Raw genomic sequence first — 23,254 nt, 5'->3', positions numbered from 1 at the left:
TGACATACCTTCATTAGCTAAAAGTATAAGATCTAAGATCATGAGGAAGAACTTTCTATAAACTAAATGAAATGAGCACCTAATGCGCTAAGGAATTCTCTCCTGTGAAGAATGTGCATATAACAGTAAGCTGAAGTTGCTGTGAGAGATTCCTACGTTGGAAATTGGGTTTGAGTACTCTTGGTATTTTGCCAACTGTCTGATTATATGACTTCAATATCTCTGGCTGAAGAGGCTCTACCCAAGAGAAAGAAGATGTCAAACTAGGCAGGGATATCAGCAAAGAAAAGCTTGGAGAAGAAGAGCCAGTGTAACACAGTCTCGGAACTCTCTATCTCATCATTTTTGGACCTTTGAGGCCAAAGTTGGCAAGCCTCCCAGAGACACCAAAACAAAGCAACTTCACCCGGGAAAGGAGACTGAGAGATGGGGAGATGATAGCCCTGTGCCTACAATCACCGAGGACAAAGGTGGGGGGTGGGGGACACTAAAGGCAAGCTTTCTCTTCAGGGCTTTTTTCCAATTCACTTAAAGGCACATCTCTGAGATGACAGTCATCAGCTTTGAGAAGACCCTGCCCTGAATCCAGAATATGGGAGTTTACTAGCAAGACTGTGGTGAGCTCTTTCCGTGTGTGACCACTTTCTCTCTCTTTGCTATTCTTAACTCAAAGTTGTGTCATCGTTCTGGAATGGACAATGTCTGTTCAACAAACCCAGCTCTCTCTCCTCTCTCTGTGGTGTGTGTGTGTGTGTGTGTGCATGTGTGTTTGCTTATTCACACTTCAGAAATTGACCAATGGCTTTCTTACTCTCTAATCAAGGGAACTAATACAGTGGTGGAAAGGAAAACAACTTTCATTTTGCTTTGAGACAAAGAACCGAATGTCTCTGTTAGAGTGCAGAAGATGAAGAGGGCGTGTACTCGGTAACTTCATCTTGTTAATCACAGACTTTCTAACTGCAGCATGGGGACTGCCTGTAAGAAAGGACGCAGATTTCTGAGTGTGATTACTGTCCAGAACACTTTATATTTACAGGTTGCTCACTGGCTCAGACAGTGAATGGAGTAATTTGGATGTGTATCTTCTGAATTCCAGCAACAGTTTGGATGCAGATGCAATTAGAGTCTTCTTGCCAGTAAAGGTTAAGAGCAGGTGAGTTGCTTGCTTCAAGTCTGCAAGAATCAGAGGAGAATATGCATTTGTTCACCACACAGACATAGTTTAGCATTGCACAATTACCATACGTAACCACAAACACAGTAACCTTTTCCTTCTTTGCTCATGGTGGACAAAAATGTGCCCAGCAAGGACAATACTGCTCATAGATAGTACACACCGTAAACTGTACACTCTGTTACTTTAAAAATTAGGAAAGTGTGATGGTATCAAAATTAGCAAATATGTGCATAGTACTAGGCACATAGTAAGTGCTCGGTAGGTTTTAGCTGTTTTCTCCTGATCCTGTTCATTATCACCTTCACCATCATCATATTCTAACAGAAACTGGATCCAGGTTAAAGACTGGTCCTGTAGCTAATCAGGACACAGGACTCATGAGAATCATGAATTAGGTGATAGTCAGACAGTATTTACTTCATGCAACTCTTTTTGCCAAGCTCTCTATTATGTTGTGATGGAACTAGTTCTGTGGGAAGTTGTTGTAAATACACGTTATTTTAAGGGCTAGTGAAAATGAGCAACCAACCCAATAATCACAGCATTTTGAGCACTGTGAGGCCACTCAGCATGGGCACCTATAACACAGCAGCTGCCTCTAATGTCTGTAGGAGAGGAATCTTTTTGGCCATACCCAAGCCAAGGTCCTCCGGCTCTCAATCACTGCTGTGTTGCTCACTCAGCTCTCCTACCTTGTCTAGCCTATTTTCTAGTTTTATCTCTTTCTCCATTCATCAGTGTAGGACCACTTACTTTGAAGCTGGATAATCTCCTTTAACTATCAGATTTCCTACTGAGTCTCAGCAGAAGCAAGCTATTCAGATGCCCATAAAAACAAACTATTATATAATATGCGCTATGATCCACATTTGAAATATGGAAATGAATAAGATAATATCTCTACCTAGGGAGCTCAGAACATTATGGATCCTGGCTTCAATCTTCCAGCTTCCCTCACATCCCACCTAGACACTAGCTTGTGGGTGACCCTTTACCTGATTGATTTTTACTTTATAGCAGTGTCTGTCACAGCACCTATATGAGTTATTACCACTAGAGGAAGTACACTGAACTGCATATTTACTCAACAGTTTTAAACAGTTCTATTTAGTGCATGCTTTTTTTTATAGCTATCATAAAATAATTCTGGACACTTTTTAAGGAAACCAAACTCAGTGTGGTAGGCTACCTGACCAAAGTAGAATAATTCTGAATCAGAACTGATTCCATGCCCAGAGGGAGATTTCTTCTTATAGATACAACTTCCAATTCTGCAGAATATAGCTGTAAGAATCCATTCTTTCTCTTTTCTTTCAAGGCTCATTTCTGAGCCTTTTTTGGGTGGTTCTATTATGAAAGCTCTTTGCCACAGTGAACTGCGGTCCACACTTTGAACAAATGCAGTATCGAAGGCAATTTAAAATGAAGCTCCATGAAGAGAACAGAGCAGTCAAGCCTGTTGTGCAGGTTCAAAAACAGTTCCCTGGAACTAAATGACTGAGGCTTTTTAGATGTGACTGGTATCCTCCATCTCTAGAAGCCATCACTAGAGGTATATGATTGTTACAGTCCATTTTCCCATGCAGAAAATTGACTCCATCTGCCTTTCCTGGGCATTCCTTTTATACTTGAATGGGAACTGTGAAGCACACTGACATATTGTACAGAGATACCTTGTCTCATGAATTCCTTTTGCAGACAAAGGCAAAAAGCACAATTCAGAGACCAACCTCAAAAGTAGAAAGGGGGTTTATCAGAGTTCCAACGTAAGTTCCATTGGAAAAAAAAAAGCATATACAAACAAACTGGCCTCAGTGTGAGGCAAGGAGGAGGCACAGGGAACAGCAGCCAACCCCAACAGACACACAGTGTTAACAGAAGGGCTAAAATCTCCAAATATGGTCTGTCTGGATCTAGTGGTATAAATTCTGTCCCAAATATATAGCAATTCTTAATTTCTTTTAAATGAGTGTAACCTGAAAACTTGTCTCAAGTAGAATATGTTGGTTTGAGGACACTGGGCTTAGACCTGACTGTCTTAAGTTTGTGTCCTTCAAAGCTCATGGCTTTGAGTAAGTTTTTCTTCAACTTTCTCATCAGCTGCATCAACTACATGGGGATGTCACCGGACTTACCTCAGTGAGTGAAAACAAAGCCAAGGCTCATTGGTCAGTTTTTACGGTAAAATCTGAAAGAGTTGAAGCCTGATACATAAAGCTCTACTGTCCCCTGTATCAAATAGCTAGTATTCTCAGAGAGACATTTAATAATACCCTTTATAAAACTTTCTGTCATTCTGATTCCTCATTCAGCTTTATTTTTCTACTTAGATGCATCACACTTGACATACTAAATATGCTTATTTTCTTAAATTTTTAAAATTTACTTTATTTTATGTGCATAAATGTTTTACCTCCATGTATGTGCATATATACCTAGTGCCCTCAGAGTTCAGAAGAGGACGTCTGAAAGTAGAATTAGGGATGGTTTTCAGCCACCATTTGGGTGTTGGGGACTGAACTTGTGTCTTCAGCAAAAGCGAAAGTGTTCTCAACCACCAGGCTGACTGACCAGTTCCAGCATCTGCTAATTTTCAATTACACTTACGAAGAATGAAAGATTTTTGCTTGCTACTTGTCTTCTGTACCTGAGGTAAAAGGCAGAGAGTCAGGGCAGGTGTTCAACACCATGTGACAAATGAATAAATAGGTGTGTCATGTTCCTCTCCTCAGTCAGTAGCTGAACTGAACAAGATTCCAGTTTTACAGTGTTTGGTTCCAACTTGAGCACCTTTTTGCTATAACGTAACCTAAAATTTACAAATTTGTAGGTTATTTACATGGAAGGCATATAATTTTAAGTTGAAAAACACTGCAACTAGAAAGAGCAAAGTGTACTTAAGAAGCCAGTTTGCCGACATGCAGCTGCTCAGTCACTGGCTGTGTGACTCAGCTCGCGTTCCTGCATCTGATGGGGCTTTGCTGACTCACGTGTGAAGTCAAAAATTTCAATGACATGATTCCCAAGATTCACTTTTCTGATTCTATTACAGACAATAAGAGAATCAAATATAGTGGAGTTTTGTACAATAGCACATTTTTGTTGTTGTTGTTTTCTAATGCTCTAAAAGACATATTGAGAATTTTAGAATAGAGAGCAAATTTACTATCCGACGGGCTATACTGATTTTTTTCACCTTTAGAAATTGCCCTTTCAAATCTAAGTTATTCTAGTCACTCTTCATCTATCTGGGTATTATAAGGGTCCCAGTGGCCAATGTATGGGAGAATTGGCAGCAGGGACCGGAGAGCTAGCCCGCTCTCAAGTCACCAGTCTGCTTGCAGTTCTCTCTATTTGAATTTTCTGACTTAAATTCCAGACTGCAATGCTAAACAAAGAACACTGTGCATCGCTGTTTACCTAACTAAGTGCCCTGACTAGTTAAGTCCACTGACCAGATGCAAAGTGATTGAAGGGTATTATTTTATACATCTATACTCAGAATATGTATTGGGCGTCTAGCGGGTAAGCAATCACAAGTGAATTACTCTTATGCCATGTGTCTATATGGGTATCATTTTGGTGACACTTTCCTCCACTCTCCTTGTCTGGTATTCCATTCAGTTATCTTCTCTTTTGCCTTTGCCTATGGACGGTTCTGAAGAAAGTCTGCTCCTCTCCCATTCCCCACTCCCTCTCAAGGTCCCCTTCCCTTCCAGGGGATAGTCGACCACTTGTTGATGGTAGTAGCACCATTCTTGCTTTAGCTTTTTACTTCTGATTTTTCTAAAGAAAAATATACTTTGTTTCCGATTTTCTTGATGGGGAAAAGGGAAGCTCCACTGTTGGCAGTAAAGATAAAATCCTGAACAACATATATTGAAATTTAAATACATCCCTCTAAGTTCCATCTTTCTATCTCTATGGGATTCTGTTCCATTTTGTCACCTGTCATTGCAAAAACAGTCAATTTCCTCATTTCTTCATTTTATATCAGCAAGAATTTCTTTCTCCAACAGCAATAGCAAGGAGGAACGTGCACACAGTACAAAAAGGAAGTTCTAGTTAATTACATTTGTGCATTATGTTGGACAGCAGAAAAGGAAATGGAAAAATATCACTAGAACTGCTAGGGCTTAGGGTAATTTCTAAAATCCTTAAATATACAAGGAAATAAACTCAAATGACACTGAGTTCTACACAGAGGAAATTCCATTTGGCAAGGGTTTGGTCTTAAGAAAGCTGGGCTGTCCCGTCTCCATTTTATGCCATTCTCTAATTAGAAGTCTTTAACAATGACCTTGCACTGTAAATGCACCTTAAAAGATTTTGTTGAAAATAAGCACTGACAAGGCAGTGTAAGGAGAACACATTTCCAAGAAAGCACTTAAAAACCAGATTTGTATACCAGTGGAGAAAAAGAATGATGTCATATTAGTTCAGCACACCCTACTTTTCTTAAGTGACAGAGAAAGAGATCTCTTAGTAAGAATGCATTTAGCAGAGTTTGTTGGCTAGTACAAAATCAGTAACTCAATCTGGTTTGAGCAAATCTTTAACATATGAATTACAACATGTAGAAAAAGGGCCAAAAATCACTAGTATTAATGTTCCAACAATTAGATTTTGGTTGCTCAAATGCACTTAAATAAAATGGTGAGAATATAGAGCTATTTTCATTTCAGAACCTGTACTTTTTTCTCCTCTTCACAAATTTAACAAGGATCAAGGCAGAAAAAACATTCCTTCAAAAAATATATATACTCGGGGTTGGGGATTTAGCTCAGTGGTAAAGCACTTGCCTAGCAAGTGCAAGGCCCTGGGTTCAATCCTCAGCTCCAATGTATGTATATACATATATATATATATATATATATATATATATATATATATATATACACACACTTTATCAATTTATATCCAATTTTCTACTTTAATTAGTTTGAAAACATGATGAGTGTTTATACAAAATAGTGTTTGTGTACAGCAAATTTGGGAGCTTACAGAAAGAAATGTGACAAGCAAATAGATAACTATCACCCTGGAACTTTGGCTCTCTACGTGGTTCTCTGTTGCTTGAAAAGCTAGGAATGCCCTCTCCCAAAACTTCTAGATTCCATTATAGCTCATTAAATACATGGATCCAACTAAATCCAACCTGCCGCTGTTTCCAGGATGCACCTGCTGAAGTATTTTCTCTTTTATACAGAAGTTCTTTATACAAATGTATAAAGAAAAATATTCTCAATTGGGGATTTAGCTCTGTGGTAGAGCACTTGCCTAGCAAGCGCAAGGCCCTGGGTTCAATCCTCAGCTCCACAAAAATAAATAAATAAATAAATAGATAAATAGATAAATAAATAAATAAATAAAATAAAAAAATTCTCTATCTCTGTTTAAAAAACCTTGATAAATCTGTTTTACTTGATTATTTTAGGAAAGTGTCTCCATATTGTAGCATTCTGTCAGCTATAACTTACTAATACATTTTTATGACCTCCTGTGGTACCAAAATAGTCAATTATCAGAATTATATTTCTATGGCATTTAGCATTTATAGGAACAGACTGATGGTTAATATAAATGAATAACTCTCCAAAAACTGAAAGGTTTACAACTTTTATCTTGTTTGTGTATCATTCTTCATTTTATCTAAAAATACCTTTTTTGTTGTCATTCTTTCTCAGGTTTCATGGATTCTGAGAGTCATAGATTATGTCTAAGCTCTATTACTTTAATAACAACAACATCCAAAAGCAAGATCATCAATTATCTCCTTAGGTTTATCTTTTATACTAAGCACTAACTCTATGCTGGCTCAGCTCACAAATAGTTTTATCTTTATCTTTTTTATTCCTCAAAAAGTGTATACCTTCTATTTTTGTAGGACATGTGTATTCCTACATCTAATAAAATAATCATCTGTGACATGAGTCTAAGCCTGCTCTAAGATAGCCCACCAACAGCTAACAATATCCACTCTAAAATCTCTGTAGACTTAGCGCTGCTTGCTAAGAGAAAACTAGAGCAGGCAAACCGGGGGGGGGGGGGGGGGGGGGGGGGGGGGGAATTTGTGTATTATATTGTTGGTGTTGAAAAGGCTTAAGTTGCTTTCAATTCACATAAGATAATCAAAGTTCACTGTTATTATATATACAATATATAATGAATTAAATTTTAAATAAGCTTTGACTCTTGTATGTATCAGGGCCCATTTCAACTTTAAAACTTGCCTCAGGTAAATGGTGACTTGTAACAGTTGTACAGTAAATTACTAACATTGTATTGCACCTCAGTTTTTCCCAGGGTGATTTATTTAGATAACAGTGATATAAAATAGATCTGAGTATTTACTGTAAACATTTTTAGGTAAAAGTCAAGAATTTGTTGGCAAAGTCCATTTATCAGTAATTCCTTCACTTGGAGTCCTCTGAGCATTGAATGACCAGGATTCCAATATCTGCTTTGCCACTGGCTATCATCTCGGTAGGTACCCAGGCTACTACTTTAGCTTTGAATTCTCCACAACAACAGGGATTTTGATATAAATATATAGCATTTTCCTGAGGTTATATATGAATAGATCTTGAATTCCACCTAGAAGTATTGAGGTTTTTCTCTTCATAGCTGCCATGAAGATAGAATCCACTATCCTCATGGTTTCGAAGTGTATTTTAGATGATAGAAATAGATCTTCCTTTTTTAAAAAAAAAGTACACATTTTTGACAATGTTATGAAATTATATGATGCATTTTGATCATATCAACCCCATCACAACTCCTCCTGGACACCCCCCTCTCATTTCCCCTCACAACCTCATGTCCTCTTGCCATAGCCCAACTGGATCCCTCCAGTGCTGTCCATATGTGCATGGGTATAGGCCACATGCTGGAGCAAGAGCAACCTACCAGGGGCCACTTCCCTGAAGAAAACTGACTCTCCCTCCCCCAGTATCCTTCCTGCCAAAAATACTTAGCTAGCGATGGGGCTTTATGAACCTCTCTCCAATCCATGCAGATATTTGGACTGACTTGATCTTAAGCAGACTGGCTTGATCTTCTGCAGGCCTTGTGCAGGTACCCATAGGTGCTGGGAGTTCATGCATGCAATAGCAACACCATCTCCAGGAGACAGTCTCATAACTGCCCTCCCCAACCTCTGACTCTTCTTCAGCCCCTCCTCCACAATGTTCCCTGGACCATGCATGGGGGAGGTGTGACATAAATGATCCATTCAGAGCTGAATACTTCACAGTTACTCCTTCTAATTTAGAAAAAAAAAAATCTTTCATTAAACAAAACAAAACAAAAACAACTATCTAGTATGTGAATTCCTTTTGTTTTTATTATGACTGAGTTTTGGGAACTATCCATTACTAAACAGAAGAAAATGTGGGAGAGCATCCAATAGGGAAAGGCATGGACTCTAATGCTTGTTAGGATATGAAAAAAAAAAAAAAAAACCTAGGGACTCATACAATATTAAATACCTTAGAAACACACAAGATAAATCTTGAACCTCTGTCTTTCTCTTCATCTTCACAGAACACCTATATAAAATATCAAGTTTGAAAATTGAAGTGCTGGACAGGATTTACTTCTGAACTTATTGAAAACGGGACAAACTCATGTGGCAAAGCACACAGTAAGGAGGAGTGCTTCTCAGTGAAAGGTGAGCAGGAAGACAGGGACAGCAGCTGGAAGAGTTGGTTTGGTCTGTTTTGCAAATGTAAGATAACAGGAGACAGAACAAACAACGGAGCAGAGATCCAGAAGCCGGTGAGGACCACTTGGGGAAAAGTCCAGCTTCAAGAATACATCAATGTGTGTGTCAGGTAAGAGAGACAGATTAAACAGACCGCATTGAGAAAAAGACCCCATGTGTTTGTTTGTTGGTTGGTTTGGTTTGTTTGTTTGTTTGAGGCAGGGCCTCACTATGGATCCCTAGTTGACCTGTAACTCTTTATGTAGACCAGGTTGGCCTTGAATGCACAGAAATTCAGCTGCCTCTGCCTCCTGAGTGCTGGAAGCACCCGCTGTCCCCCCCTAGCACATTGAAGTAAAAAGAATGCCTCCTGCCTCTCATCATCCCTAAAGACAACCAGCTTCCATTTTAGATCATTCCTTGGAATGTGTGTGGATAGTGGCCATAAAGAAAGATAATCTGGCATTTCTTTAACACACACACACACACACACACACAAAAAAAAAAAAAAAAAAACTTGGGGCGGGTGGGGGGAGGCACACACATAAATTTGTGTCTTAATTGGACATCTGCTTAGGTTCTTGCTCTCTTTCCATGGCTGGACAAGGATTTAAGGAATGTGCCAGGTTTCTTTGGCTATGAACTTGTTTTTTCTTGTATCCAACATGCATATTGGCGTGGCCTTTTAACTAGTCATTCACTGGATGGGGAGTGGGAATGGAATGGAATCCTTGATGTGGTTCCAAATGTTGCTGGCTTTTTAGCCTTAAAACCAACAGCTCAAAGACATCTGAAGGCTTTGATGTGCTCCATACGGTACAACATCAACACCATTTTAGAGTCTCCTCTTTCTCTCTCTCTCTCTCTCTCTCTCTCTCTCTCTCTCTCTCTCTCTCCTTCAATAATGTGATTTAAACTCTGCTAAACAATTCAATTCATACACAGCATTTTGTTTAATTATTGCAATGATTAGAATGTCAGAATTTTAGTATTTTCACCATTTTTTTTCCTGCTTAACAAACCAAGGGACAAGGATCTTGGGAATTAATCCATGACATCTGCTCATTATGAGGCCTGATTGTATTTTCCCTTATACCCTATAATGCCTGTATAAGAAGGTGCCTAAGCCTCATTGGTATATTCCTGGTTTAGTTTATAAATGCAAAAGCATTAATTCCTTCAAACAAGATTTCTAGGACTTTTTTTTCACAATGGAAGCAGCTGACCATTATCCTGTTTAAAATGGTTCAAAGCACAATGTATCGATTCTGTATTTTTCGTTTTGCAAATAACTACATTCTTTAAGCACCTGACCCATTTCTTTACAATAAGAAATGGGTGAGTCGAATTCAGGGTGATATTTAGAAATCTTGAATGACTTCCCTTACAGTATTGGAAGAAGCCCAGGTATTCTTTGCTTTTGTCTTGGCTTACTATGTTCTCGTGCATACATTAAGAGTTGGGCATCCCAACTTTTTGTGGGTTTAGCTAGATCATTCCGTATTTCTAGTTCTTAAGAAAAACATTCTTGACAGAAAATATTTTTGTTCATTTGAATTTGGGGGTGGTTCTAAATGTCATGCTGCAAATAACCCGAGCAAAAGCTCTATTTAAACAGGCAGGGTTTTGATTGGAAATAAATAAGGGAAGCGGTGGTCTGAGGGTGGAGTTGATGGAGAGTTAAAGGGAGGAGATACAGGGCTCTTCAACAGCTAGCAACAGAGCATTTGAGAAGCTGGCACTGTGTTCCTTTTTAGGATAGGAAGCATTCAGAGTCACACTATACATTCAGTTGGTCTTCTCGGTCTCTAAAACCTGAAAAGAAAATCAACCCAGAGTTTTTCATGTGATTCTGAAGAACTTGAAGCAAAATAGAAAACTGTCCAGAACAAGGAGCAAAGATCCCATGCATCCTCCCATCAACTATCTCTATCTAGCCTGTGGTCCTAATGATCCGCTTTCAGAAGACTCTTCTAAAATCCTTACCTTGAGAAACTTTTTACTGTATTTGAGGATCTCAATTTAAAAACAAAACAAAACAGGATTTTTAATGGCATGAGAATTTCTCTGTTTTTCCAGTTAGAGATACCAGCAGCCAAAACACCAGACAGGCAACATTTATCTCAATTCTCTGATCTCCACAGTCAGCACTTCTCAACCAAATGTGCTCTCAGACTGAGCATCTTCTTGAAAGACTGATTCTGGCTCAGCAGGCATTTCAGGCAAATTCCCAGGTGATGCCAATGCTGCTGGTCTGTGGCACACTCCTAGTGAGCAGGAAGTCTCTAGCTGTGGAGCCAATTCTATACATCTATTGCACGAAGCCCCTCCCAGCAGCCCCTCCCATTTTCTCTCTCATATATATATATATATCCATATGCCACTCCATGTCACCACTCCACCACTCGCCTAAACCTAAATCTAACAGACTGGAAGCCATTACCAGGTTTTGGGTAAGAAGAATGACTTTTTTCTTGGAAATGATCTTCAGTTTATTACAGTTTATTTCAATGTTCCTCTGCTTTTGTAATACTTAACATTTGAAGTCTATAAGTTGTGAAGTGGATTACAAGTAATGAATATGGATGACTCGCATCTGCAGCCCAGAGCCTGGCTAAAGGTATTACAATATTGCTTTCAAGAGATGATAGTTAGATCAGAGTTAGTACCGAAAATTACACTGCCACAGCCCAGTTAATAATTGATGTTGAGCCTGTGTAGACCTACTCTTGGCTTCCTTGTGTGTTTGGAGTTGAGAACTACTTCCTTCTCACTGTTATCCTTTGTGGACCCCAAAATATGGATGACTCAAAGATGAATAAGACCATGGATCAGAAAGATGTGTTTGTGAGAAAGATTCAGAGGTTTCTACATGTTAGCAGCTTGTGTTGTTCATTATGTTTTCAATAAAGAGAAATTTCATGGCAGTTTCTAAAATTGGAGCTGAGTGAGCAATGCTGAAAAAGTTTGGAAACCAATTTAGCATTTAATACATTTTGCACATCTACAGGTAATCCAAAGATGTCATTTCAGTTTTTAAAATTATTATTATATTGTTTATTGACTTGGCCTGTGAGGTGTGTGTGTGTGTGTGTGTGTGTGTGTGTGTGTGTGTGTGTGTGCCATGACACGCACATGAAGGTCAAAGTACAACTTGTAGAACTTGGTCTCTTCTTCCCCGATGCGGATGTAAGGAATCAAGCTTAGGGCATGAGGCAAGACCCCTTCCTTACCCACTTCATTTTTAATGGAATGAAACAAACACTTTTTGAACATGTTTCTATAACAAATTCACTTAAGGAACAAAATTGGATATGGTTCTTTTTCTTCCTCACTCAGTTGATTTCAATAATTTCTTTCTTTCTTTACTATTCTTCTGTATGGAAATTAGATGAAACAAAAATGTGATTTTGAGTTACTGTTTAGAGAAAGTAACACTAATTGTGTAAAGTAACATTCTAAAACCCAGTATGGAATAAAAGACATAATGTCAGATAACACCCTCAGCATGTTTCTATTTACCTATGATATTTAATGTGAAAGGCATGACATTGTCTCCATTAGGGTTTTTCATTTTCATGGCACACATGACCCAAAACATACCCCTTCTTTTTTTATCTAATACTGGAAGATAATTCCTTTAAGTGTCTGACAATTTTGTAGGTCTTATAAGGACAAACAAGGAACCACGGTTGTTGGGTTTTTGTGGTTGTTTTTTTTTTTTTTTTTTTTTGAGATTTCGGTGTTTTATTCATCACTGTTATATGATTTCATTTGCTTCAATCTCATCTTTAACGCTAAGACATTTGAAAATACTTTCAGTTAGTCACACACCACCACCTAGTTAACACTATCCATAGATATCTATTATGATGTCTTTTAGTTTTTTTTCACTAAAGAGAAATATTTCTTAAAATTCATGTTTGACATCTAAGAAACTGGCAACATTACCATTTGGTTGGGTGAATGACCAACACTGAAATCATCTGGCAAGTTCCACTCAGAAGCTCAAAGGAACTTTAATGGATGAGATGAGGCCTCTTTCCTACACTTTGTGCAACATTTCGGGGTTCAAAATTATGATGCCATCATTTGTATTTGTTTGGGGACAAACAACTTGTTTACCTGGATCAAAGTCTGAAAGACAAATTATGGGATTTTTTTAATGTTGGTATTTATTATTTGAGATGTTCTATCTCTGCTTTGACCATTTTCTACGCAAAGTATCATGATACATAATTTTGGATAAGTGATTAGAAAATCTTACCTATAATATTATTTTAGGCTTCTGCCTAAAATCTTTAAAAAAAAAAAAAGTCCTTGCATTTACTCATCTATTGAGTGTTCTGCTGGATTCTGACAGTCGTCCCTGGGGGAATTCATATAAGAGGATTCTCCCCTATTTCACCAAAAGAACTGTGTTAAAATGGGTACCTGCATTTGGTGCTATTATGATTCAATAAATAAATTTAGAGTAATACTTTTGCACTTCAAAGAATGCTTTTGGGTGTTCTGTGAATAGATTTAACTATGTGTTTCTCCCCCAAAACAAACGCTTTGCTGAGTTCACATTTCAAGGCATGCTCTTCACGATTTGGGAGTATTTGATTTTTCCTCTGCCCAATGACTACAAACTTGAAAGCTAATTTTCTTTCAAAAAATTTCAGGACTATTTTAATTGTGGCAACATGTTTAATTGTTGATTCTTATTTCTTGATCAAGGTAGTCAAGATAGCTTAAGAGTTTTCTGTTCAGGGTTGGGGATTTAGCTCAGTAGTAGGGTGCTTGCCTAGCAAGCGCAAGGCCCTGGGTTCAGTCCTCAGCTCCATTAAAAAAAAAGAAAAAAGAAAAAGAAAGAAAAAAGAAAGAAAGAAAGAGTTTTCTGTTCTTCAAAACTTCACAACCATCTTAAGTGAAGTGTAATGATTCATACTATTGTGTATTGGACACTATTAACCATAACCATTGAGTGCCACTGACCTCCTGATACATACCTTCAGCATAAGAGAGAGTGTAGAAACATTTTATGCACCTGCTTTATAAGGAAAAATTAAACTTCAGTCTCACACATAAGTCTTGGGCTCAAATATATGCCCATGTTAGTGCAATTTGTGTAATAAACCAACCCTACTTGACTTGCCTTTTCTATAGTTGGCTAAGCAATGAGTACCGTTCCATTAGTGAACATCTGGTGAATAATTTTCACCTGGGTTGAATAAATAATTTTTACAGTGAGATGTTATCACACAATTAATAAAACGTCTCTATGACTGTTGCTCACCTCCTTTCTGCATCCCACCTGTAGAATTTTTCTTGGGTGTCTTGGCTCCTTTGGTAAAATGTAATTGCATTTAGTTGCACAAAGACTATTTCCACCCTCTTACATCAGGATAAAAGGCCTCATGCTGTGCTTTCAGAGACCATAGACAAAAAACTCGTTGCTGTGTATATAATTTGTATTTACTTGGAAAATATCAAGATGGGCAACTTAGCCTCTGCCTTCATTGAAGGTCATTGAAATTCAGTTGGAAAAGGGTAGGGAAGCACACATCTCTGCTTGTATGCTATTGTATGAAACATGAATCTCTTGGGCAGTAAAAATCATGGGAAAACAAAAAACAAAACAAAACCAAAAACCATGGTAGTGCAAAGGGAACACTCATCCAAAGAGAAAGCCAGTAGAGAGATTCAGAGCGCCCAAGCTGCTCTAAAAGAGCAAGATACTGGGTGTGGGTGGGTACCTGGATAAAAGCGTCCAGGAAGGCCTCTAGGCAGCCAGGTTCCGAAATACTGGAGATGGGAGAACTCCTCTCAGGCTTGAAGGCCATTTAGGCACCGTCCCCTCTCCCCACCCCCTCCCCGGGAGGGTCGCCACCCAACAGTGTTTCAGAGGACCCTGCCAGCAGAGCCGCCAGCACATCCGGAGCGCCCTGGCTCCCGCAGGTGGCGGCGTGTTGGCTGCAGCACGGGCGGTGGCCGTCGCGTCCCTCGCCGTGCCGTGGCGCTGGGGAGCTGCGCTAATGCTAGCCCTGGCGGAGGCGCGGCCCGGTGCCCCCTCGGGGCGGGACCGGGGCGGGGCGTCGGGCCGCGCGGCAGGTGTGGGCGAGCGGAGGTGGCACAGCCCGCTGCGCCTTCGACCTGCGCACAACGCGGGACGGAGCCGCGCGCGCGGGGCCCGGGGAGGCCGCAGCAGGTAAGCGGGCGTGGGGATGGGCGCGCGGCGAGCACCCGGGGCACCAGGGACGAAGTGGCTCCGCAGGGCGCGTGGGGAGCGGAGCGCGATCCCGCACAGCCGCTCGCGCTCGGCCACACGCCCGGGCCGCGCGCGATCCTCGAGCGCGCAGGGAACCGGAGCGCGGTGGCCGCTCGGGCTCTCCGCTGGGGAGTCCCCGCGCGGCCCACGCACCACTCCAAACTCGCGGTGCTTGGAAACTTCCCGGGCTGCCCCAGGAGAGGGAACAGACATCAGGCGCGCGAGGAAAACCCAGACCAGGACGATTGGTTTGCTTGCAGTGCGTGCGGTGGGGATGGTCGCAAGCCCCTGCCTCTTCGCTCGGCGACCCCACCTGGAAAGCCCGTTCCCTAGGGACAGCTGTTGCAGGGTTCCCTTAGGCAGTGGCAGCGCAGGAGGCAGCTAGACAGGCACAAGTAGCCTCCTAAGAAGCTTCTCTGGGGACAGCTTTGTCCCTGCCCTGAAGGCAATTGGGCTAGGAATGAAGGCTCAGAACCTGCACCCAGTGTCGGCGGCGCAAATGTCTGTGGCTCAGGCCAGACACCTTCCTGCCTGGGGACATCTTTTGGAATCCGAATCCGGCCTTTCAGCACCTTTGAAGTGGAATTAGGGAAGGAGAAAAAAAAAGCCAAGATTATCGTGTTGAGTTTATTACCTGTGGATTAAAATGCTTGGTGGGCAGAAGTTTCGACAAGGCCCAATTTTATAATTTGTTTTGAGAAAGTTTTGGTTGACGTGATTTTTGTTTTAAGTGATTGAAAAGTGACGCTCAACTTTAGGTGTAGTGAGTTAGTGTTTGGTTGGAGTGGATGCTAACTTTTAAAGTTGTTTTCCACTGTTAATTGTGGCTGTTTTTCAGTGTCTCCAGAGGTAATTCCTTAGACAAGGCCTTTATCTTAATTTTATCATCAAAAAGGATCAAAATGATAGCGTTTAGTCGTCCCCCGCCAAAGAAGTAATATAGTTAGCCTCTTTTTTCCTTTGTACCTTGTACAGAGTCTCTTTTGGTTTGTGTTAAATAGATGTTGGGGGGTGGGCTTTATGGGAATTTTTTCTTTACATCATATTAGGTCTTTCTTATATATGTAGCTATTGGCTTCATGGTAGATGTGAGAGAAAGCAAGAAACTTGAAAAGTATCTAGTAGACTCTGGGTGAAGTTTTATAGGTTCTGAAGAGTACGAAGTAGCGACAAAATACTTGACTGACAGCGTGGAGTTGGGTTGTTAAATAGGTTAATTATAAGAATAGGTTATTATAAGAAGAAAGCTATGAAATGTTTAATATTTGCACATCTTTATAAAAAGTGGAAGTGGGGGAAAAAGGAAAGAAAAAAAACAGTTTTCCTGTGTATCATTTTTCCTTCCGTTTGAAATTAGCTTTCTTAATTTGCCTCAGAATTGAAACTAGTTAAAGACAGTTGTTAACTATTTAGGGTAATTACAGAGTATTAATTGATTTACTCTAGTGGTACTTTTCTTCAGTGATAGGTTTCCGTGGGATGTGTTTTGCTGGAGATATTGACATCTTGGATTAGACACCATTAAATTTCCATACTTGTCACAATCTCTCTTCATGACTTGTGTCTAAGTGTTTTTAGCATCTGAACATTGAGGGGCTCTAAACTGTAAAAAGACTAAAATGTAGTCCCTGATTATTAAAATTTGGAATACAGTATAGTATTAAAAGATAATATAGAATTTGAAGACATTTTAGGATAGATAATTCTCTAATCATAAATAAGAAAGGACTTAATAAATAATAAATAAATCTTTAACATCTTAATGTATTTTAAATAAGAAAGAACTAAAAATAAATCTTTAACATCTTCTTTGTGTATTTAACGACTTTGCTTAAAAGTAAGCCCCAAAGGTTTTAAAAGTTTTAATGAGAGAGAAATTTTGTTACAACATAATTCTGTAATGCAGGGGGGGGGGGCGGGAAGCTTTTGTTGAATCTAGAGTGGATTCAGCTTCAGGAAGAAATGGTGAAATCTGATCTTTGAATTGTGAGCTACATTTCTATTGGGGGCTTTTAAACAATGGCACTGTGTAGAAAGATCAGTTATTTAATTTGTACGTGTAAGCACCCTAACATGCTTTCATTCCATGTTTTTCTCTGAGGGAGACCCTAGGAAGTTATAAAAAAATAAAATAAAAAAAAAATCAGGAGGAGGTTTGAGGTGAGAGGGCTAAATCTAGGCATGGCTATGGGGAAAATGTGTGTTGGCTTCAGCAGTAAGGAGGTTGAAAGGTGGAGTTTCAGGTCAAGATTTACTTGTAGATTCTCTAGCATTTTCTGTTTTATTATAATCAACACTTTAGCCAATAGTTCTTGCATGCATGACATCAGATCCTGGGCGGGAGTGGGGGAGCTCATCCAAAATCCTTGAAACCTGGATGGCTGCTTTATCAAATATGCTCTCTTTTGTGTTTTCTGTAGCCCTTCCTAGCGACTAAGCACTTGAGGCCAACTTACACATTACACAGAATTAACCAAGTGATTTCCGTCTTAAGAGAAATACTCTTTTGAGACACCATTATTTCAGTATCACAAATAGCACCACTCTTTTGAGCAAAACAATAGCTCTGGTAATTTAAAAATAAGCTTTTAGCAGGGGAAATACAGTTTATATGGACTGTCAATGCTCTTAGTAAGAGTATTTTTCACTCACTTTACGTTTCTGTACTTGCACTGCCTCTGACAGATCAGTCAAGTGCTGGAGACCCTGGGGAAAATTAGTAAAACAAGCAGTGCACGTTGATCCTCTTTCTTCCGCCAGGCTGTGTCGGCATGATTTCAGATCCACAAGTCTTAGAGTTTAACCCCATGGCTCTACTGATTCGGAGAGCAGACGGTGGAGACAGGAATCCATGCTGCCATCTGCACAGCGGACTTAACGATCTATAGCAAATCAAGCCCATGGAGTCTCTTAGCCCTGTCCAACTCAGCTTCACTTCCTTGCCCTGGGCATAACAACTGTAGTTTAAAGACTTAGACCCAAATGGGAAAATTAGTGCCATTTGTGTATAGGCAGTAGCCTTATTCAAAGTGCTTTCAAACTAATTGGGAAAAAAAATCAAGACAGTATGATTTAATTATAAGTCCCCCAGGGTGGGTAGTGTGTAGGAGTCTGTGGCTCAAGAATACATTTAGTTTTTTCACTTATTTTGAATTGTTTATAGTTTGAATTGTAGTTCCTGTGTGTGTGTGCGCGCATGTGTGTAAGAGGGGGGGGGATTTGCTTCATATTATACAATTTGGAAGATGGGAAAATTATAATAAAGTCGTAAATTTTAGTTTTCAAATTGGTATAATTTTTCTTCTATTGAGGTAATTCTATAGTGGATTCTCTTCATTATGTTTTAAGTTGATGTTCTTTTGAAGTAATTCTCATTCTGAACTGGGCAGTAAAGGGGGAAAATCCCCACTGTCTAAAAGCCAGTCTAACCTAATAATTGATATCTTTAATCATCTCTGCCAATTTCATATAGACGTTGGCCTTGTTAGTAAATTGAACGTGTATTGAGTAACTTAGAGAGTTCAGGCCTGAAAGTCATGCTCCAGAACTTGTGGGCTGAGTGACTTTGTTTTCTAATTTAAATGTGACATGCAATATCTAGTTAAGACCAATATTGTTATACATCCATGTTGAAAACCGTTTAGAATCTAGGGTTTTAGTGCAGGCAAGGGACTAATAGCCCAAAAATCGAACTAATGAGATCTCCTACCTAACAAAATCTGGGATTGTTAAATTATAGTGCACACTCCCTTTCATAAAGTCACTATTGAATCACCTTTGGATTTTGTTAACTTTTTCCTGACTTAAGCCTGGCCATTTAGTGATTATCTCAACTCCATTAACTTAATTTTTTTGTGGGTCTTAAATAAAAACAGTGAACTTGCTTTGCACCACAAAGCCCTGGTTCCAATCCCCAGAACTGAAATAAAACAAAGCCAGATTAAAAGTAAGACCTAGTAGTAGTGGGTGGATTGAAGTCTGGGCTCTTCCGGTCTACACTGTGAGGGGAGCCTTTTAATTCCTGCAGCCTGAGACCAGAACTTTCACATTCCTGCTGGTCATTCTATTGCCTGGTGTTCCCATCCTGTCCTGTGCTGTAACTCAAAATGGTTTTCCTTTCTTTATGGATAGAGTGTGGAACTTAACAAAGAAAAAGAAGTCAATCCCAGTTTTCAACCTGGCCAATAATTGTGAAACAACACTCTATACCAAGCTCCCTGTGACAGATTAAAGCCATTAGCTCTGTTGTTATTTTTTGTCTTTGGAGTTGGGACTAGGGTAATGTTTTAGGCGCAACATGTGTATGTGAAGAAAAAGTTTGGATTGTATTCCAAAGTTAAATTATACCTAGATTGGTGTATGATGACTAGCTTCTAATTGGTTCTAATAATTAAGTAGTTAAAATTTTATAACATTTTAACTTCTGGAGACAAATTTGTAGTTTTATATAAAAGGAAAATTTTACTTAAGTCCTCTTGATCTTATTAAATATTAAGTCAAATTAGTTCCAAAATGTTTTCTTTCAGCAATTTATCATTTCCAGCCAGCAGTAACTGAAAATATTTTGATAAAAAAATAGAAATACATGAAAATAAAATGAGAAAAAATGTAAAATAAAGACCAATTGGATTAATTTTTAAAGAACTAAATCTTTCATGTAACTTTTCCTGTTTGTGTGTCTTCACGTTCTGAAGAAACAACCATATATCTGAAATAATACCAAAGGATGAGTTTGAAAGATCCACTTTCCTTTAAAAATGAATGTATTTGATTGTTCAAAGCTGATGTCCAGAATTTCCTGTTTCGTTTAAACACTTGATCAAAACAATAAATAAAACTGGAAAATCAAGTCTCGGTAAAAAAACACATTTGTTTAAAAGCCAGTCTTTGTTTTGAAGAATCCATTTTATCAAGCACAAGTGTTAGTAGAATTTTTGCAAAATTTTCTAAATTAGAAGTGATAAGAAAACTGTGTATTTAGAAATAACTGTTAAGATGACAGGCTTCAACACTAATTAGCTAAACTAAAAATAATTCATGCTGGAAATATGAAAATGTAAATACAGTATGTCATTATTATTCACTTGTAATTCAGAACCTATCTCCAAATATTAACTAACGCTTACACAGAATTGCCTTCTTGACTGGCCAGGGAATCAACTTCATCCAAAACTTTCTGTCGGCATCAAATAAAATATGTGTCTCACCTGCCTTAGATGCCAGAGCAGTACAAAGCATCTGGGGGTGGTTTTCTGTGCGCTGTGCTTGTCTGTGCTGTGGGAGACCATCTCCACAGCACTCATGATTTAACTGCCATGACTGTTTTACTGACTAGAAAACTGGCCCGGCAAGATTAAAGATGCCAGAAGTCTCCTAAATGGCGCAGCCTCATCTTTTTAACCTGTGTGTTTCCTATCTCGTATCTGTTTTAGATTTGCTGTATATCGTGATATTTAAGCGGATTATTTGTGAAACTTTTTTAAAAATGGTTTGAGAATCATTATATCTCAGTGTGCATATTCTTTTCTTCCTTGACTATAAGAATTGGTTCAAGCTCACGTCCACATCTATCAAAATGCAGGAGATAGCCATAGGAAATTGTTTTTATGACCAAAAAAAAAAAAAAAAAAAGGTGAAGGGAACCAAGTCTACTGTTTTAGATGGACTATAATTTTCTCTGGAGATTATTCCATGAAAAACATATGGAAAAATTTCCCCCTGAACAAATGACTAAAAGGACAACTTTCTTTGACTCTGAAAGTTCTAATGTGTATGTGGGTCATAGTGTAATAGCAGGTCTGGTGAGATGCCTCAGTATGTAAAGGTGCCTGCTGCTGCCAAACCTACTGTTCTCAATGCTAGCCCAGAACTCACATAGGGAAGGAGAGAACTGACTTCCACAAACTGTCCTCATGGCATATGTGTGTCAACACACATACACACACACACACACACACACACACACACACACACACACACACACATATACACACACACATACACACACACACACATACACACATATACACATACACACATACACACACACACGTACACATACACACATATACACATACACACACATATACATACACATATATACACATACACACACACATACACACACATACACACACACATACACACACATACACACACATACACATACACACACACATAAACACACACATACACACATACACACACACACACACACACACACACACACACACAACTTTCAGGTCCTGCAATAGTTGGACTTAAGGTTCTTGTCTTTTCTTCCCACTGGTAACTAGCTGAGACAGAACAATGGTTATACTAGTTAGTTTGTATTTTGTGGTGGTTTAAGACCTTGTACACATGCAAAGACCCCTTTCAAGGCTAGTGTTGTGTTGTGTCTGAAACTCAGTGTGGGGGACTTAATAAAACAACAGAAACTTCTGACTAAAGGGTAGACAGAGCTTCAGGATAAATAAAATAGTGATTACAGTGCAGAGGAAAACTTTAATATATATGAATATTGATCATATTTGCATGGAGGGAGAGATTAAAATAAATTCGAGGTCAAAACAAAAGCTAAAGAAAAGATTAGAGAATTTAAATTAAAAAATAAAAACATGAACTGTAAGTCTCATAATGTATAAGTGACCTTTAGACAGCAAAAATACTTAGAGCTTTAGAGTTTTTTGTTTGAGTACCTCCTTGATACTCACTGAATGGTAATGGATATATTTCAGGAAAGCAATGCCTCATCATCCCAAGGACAACCAAACCAAACACAAAAGACTATTTTAAAGTGGTTTGCAAATGGGAAGCCATTATTTCTTTCTGTGTTTGCCTATGGAAATTAGGGGCTACATAGTAGTTTATAGCTCTGAAAGAAAATACTTGAATAGACAATACTATTATCAGAAATGGAGTTCCCAGAATACGTGGCATTCTACAAACTGACAGTAGGTTATGCACAGTCATGCATGAGAATGAACAAGGAAGTCAGCAAATTCTGTTCATTAGCTATGAGGACCGCTTGGTGTGAGCAGCAATGGACTTAAGAAGGTTGCTGGGGATGGAGCAGTCTTAGCATATGCCTAATGTTGCTCCACACCACCCCTCAGAGGTTCCAAGCAGAAGGTAGGGACTGTACATACAGACATCAGACTTACCCTTGGATTCCAGTCCCAGCTCAGCACTTAGCTCTCATGTGTGTTAATGTGGGAAAGACTTAAAACTCCCTGCCTCACCTTCATTGTTTGTGAAATCAGATTAATGTTTTCCTCACAGAGAATACCAAAAGAGCTCTTTATATGCAAAAACCATATACATGCAGAGTTTGGTTCCAATGAAAAGAAATTAGACAAGATTATGAATCTGTATTTTTATTCTTTTCAATTGTTCAAAGTTCCCGAGCCTTCATGAAATCATCTGGATTCAAAGTCCATAGATTATGGGGCATTCTGTGGATAGAATTCAAGGTGGTATGAGGTTGGTAAAACTATAAAAATTGTGTTGACTTTTACTAATCTGGAATTGAAATTTAGCATTTATCAGTACTGTAGTCAGTTTTACCATAACTGTAACTTTATCTTGGATGGACTGGGATACTTTAATAGCACATTATAGTTGTTCCTGATATTTGAAATGATTTATGTATGGCATATCTTTGACATTATGGTAATCATTAGAACTACTATTAGACCTGTTTTTAATCTATTAATAAAGAATCACATATAGAGACTTGGGAGATTGCTCAGTAGAAAGTGCTTGCTTTTTAAGCGTGAGGACCTGAGTTCAAACCCCAGGACCTACATTAAAAAAAAAAAAAAAAAAAGCCAGCCATGTAATCTTAGCACTTGGGAGGCAGAGGCAAGATGATCATAATTTCAAGGCCCACATGGGCTGCATAGTGAGACCTTGTCTCAAAATAAAATTTAAAAATAAATAAATAAAATCCCTTAGTGTTATACTATGATGAAAACAGTGCCTTGTGTGATGCAAAGCACAGTCTTCCATTCTGTAGTCCAGGAAAGTGCCGTTTCTGTCTGTCCTGGAAGATGCAGGTGAAACTCTGCCAGCCTACTTCCAGGGGTGATGATCATAGTGAGTGGTAATCGATACA

At 39.0% G+C, this 23,254-nt stretch overlaps 1 pseudogene; it reads left to right on the top strand.

Annotated features, from left to right (window-relative positions):
- LOC118577920 overlaps positions 1-4,176 on the top strand; it is a 59,271-nt pseudogene extending 55,095 nt beyond the window's left edge.
- Positions 4,177-23,254: the final 19,078 nt, after the last annotated feature.

Source organism: Onychomys torridus, chromosome 2, assembly GCF_903995425.1.
Source record: "Onychomys torridus chromosome 2, mOncTor1.1, whole genome shotgun sequence".
In the NCBI taxonomy this organism is placed as follows: Eukaryota; Metazoa; Chordata; class Mammalia; order Rodentia; family Cricetidae; genus Onychomys; species Onychomys torridus.
The sequence above is the reverse complement of the archived record's forward strand: the minus strand, read 5'-3'. Positions and strand labels throughout refer to the sequence as shown.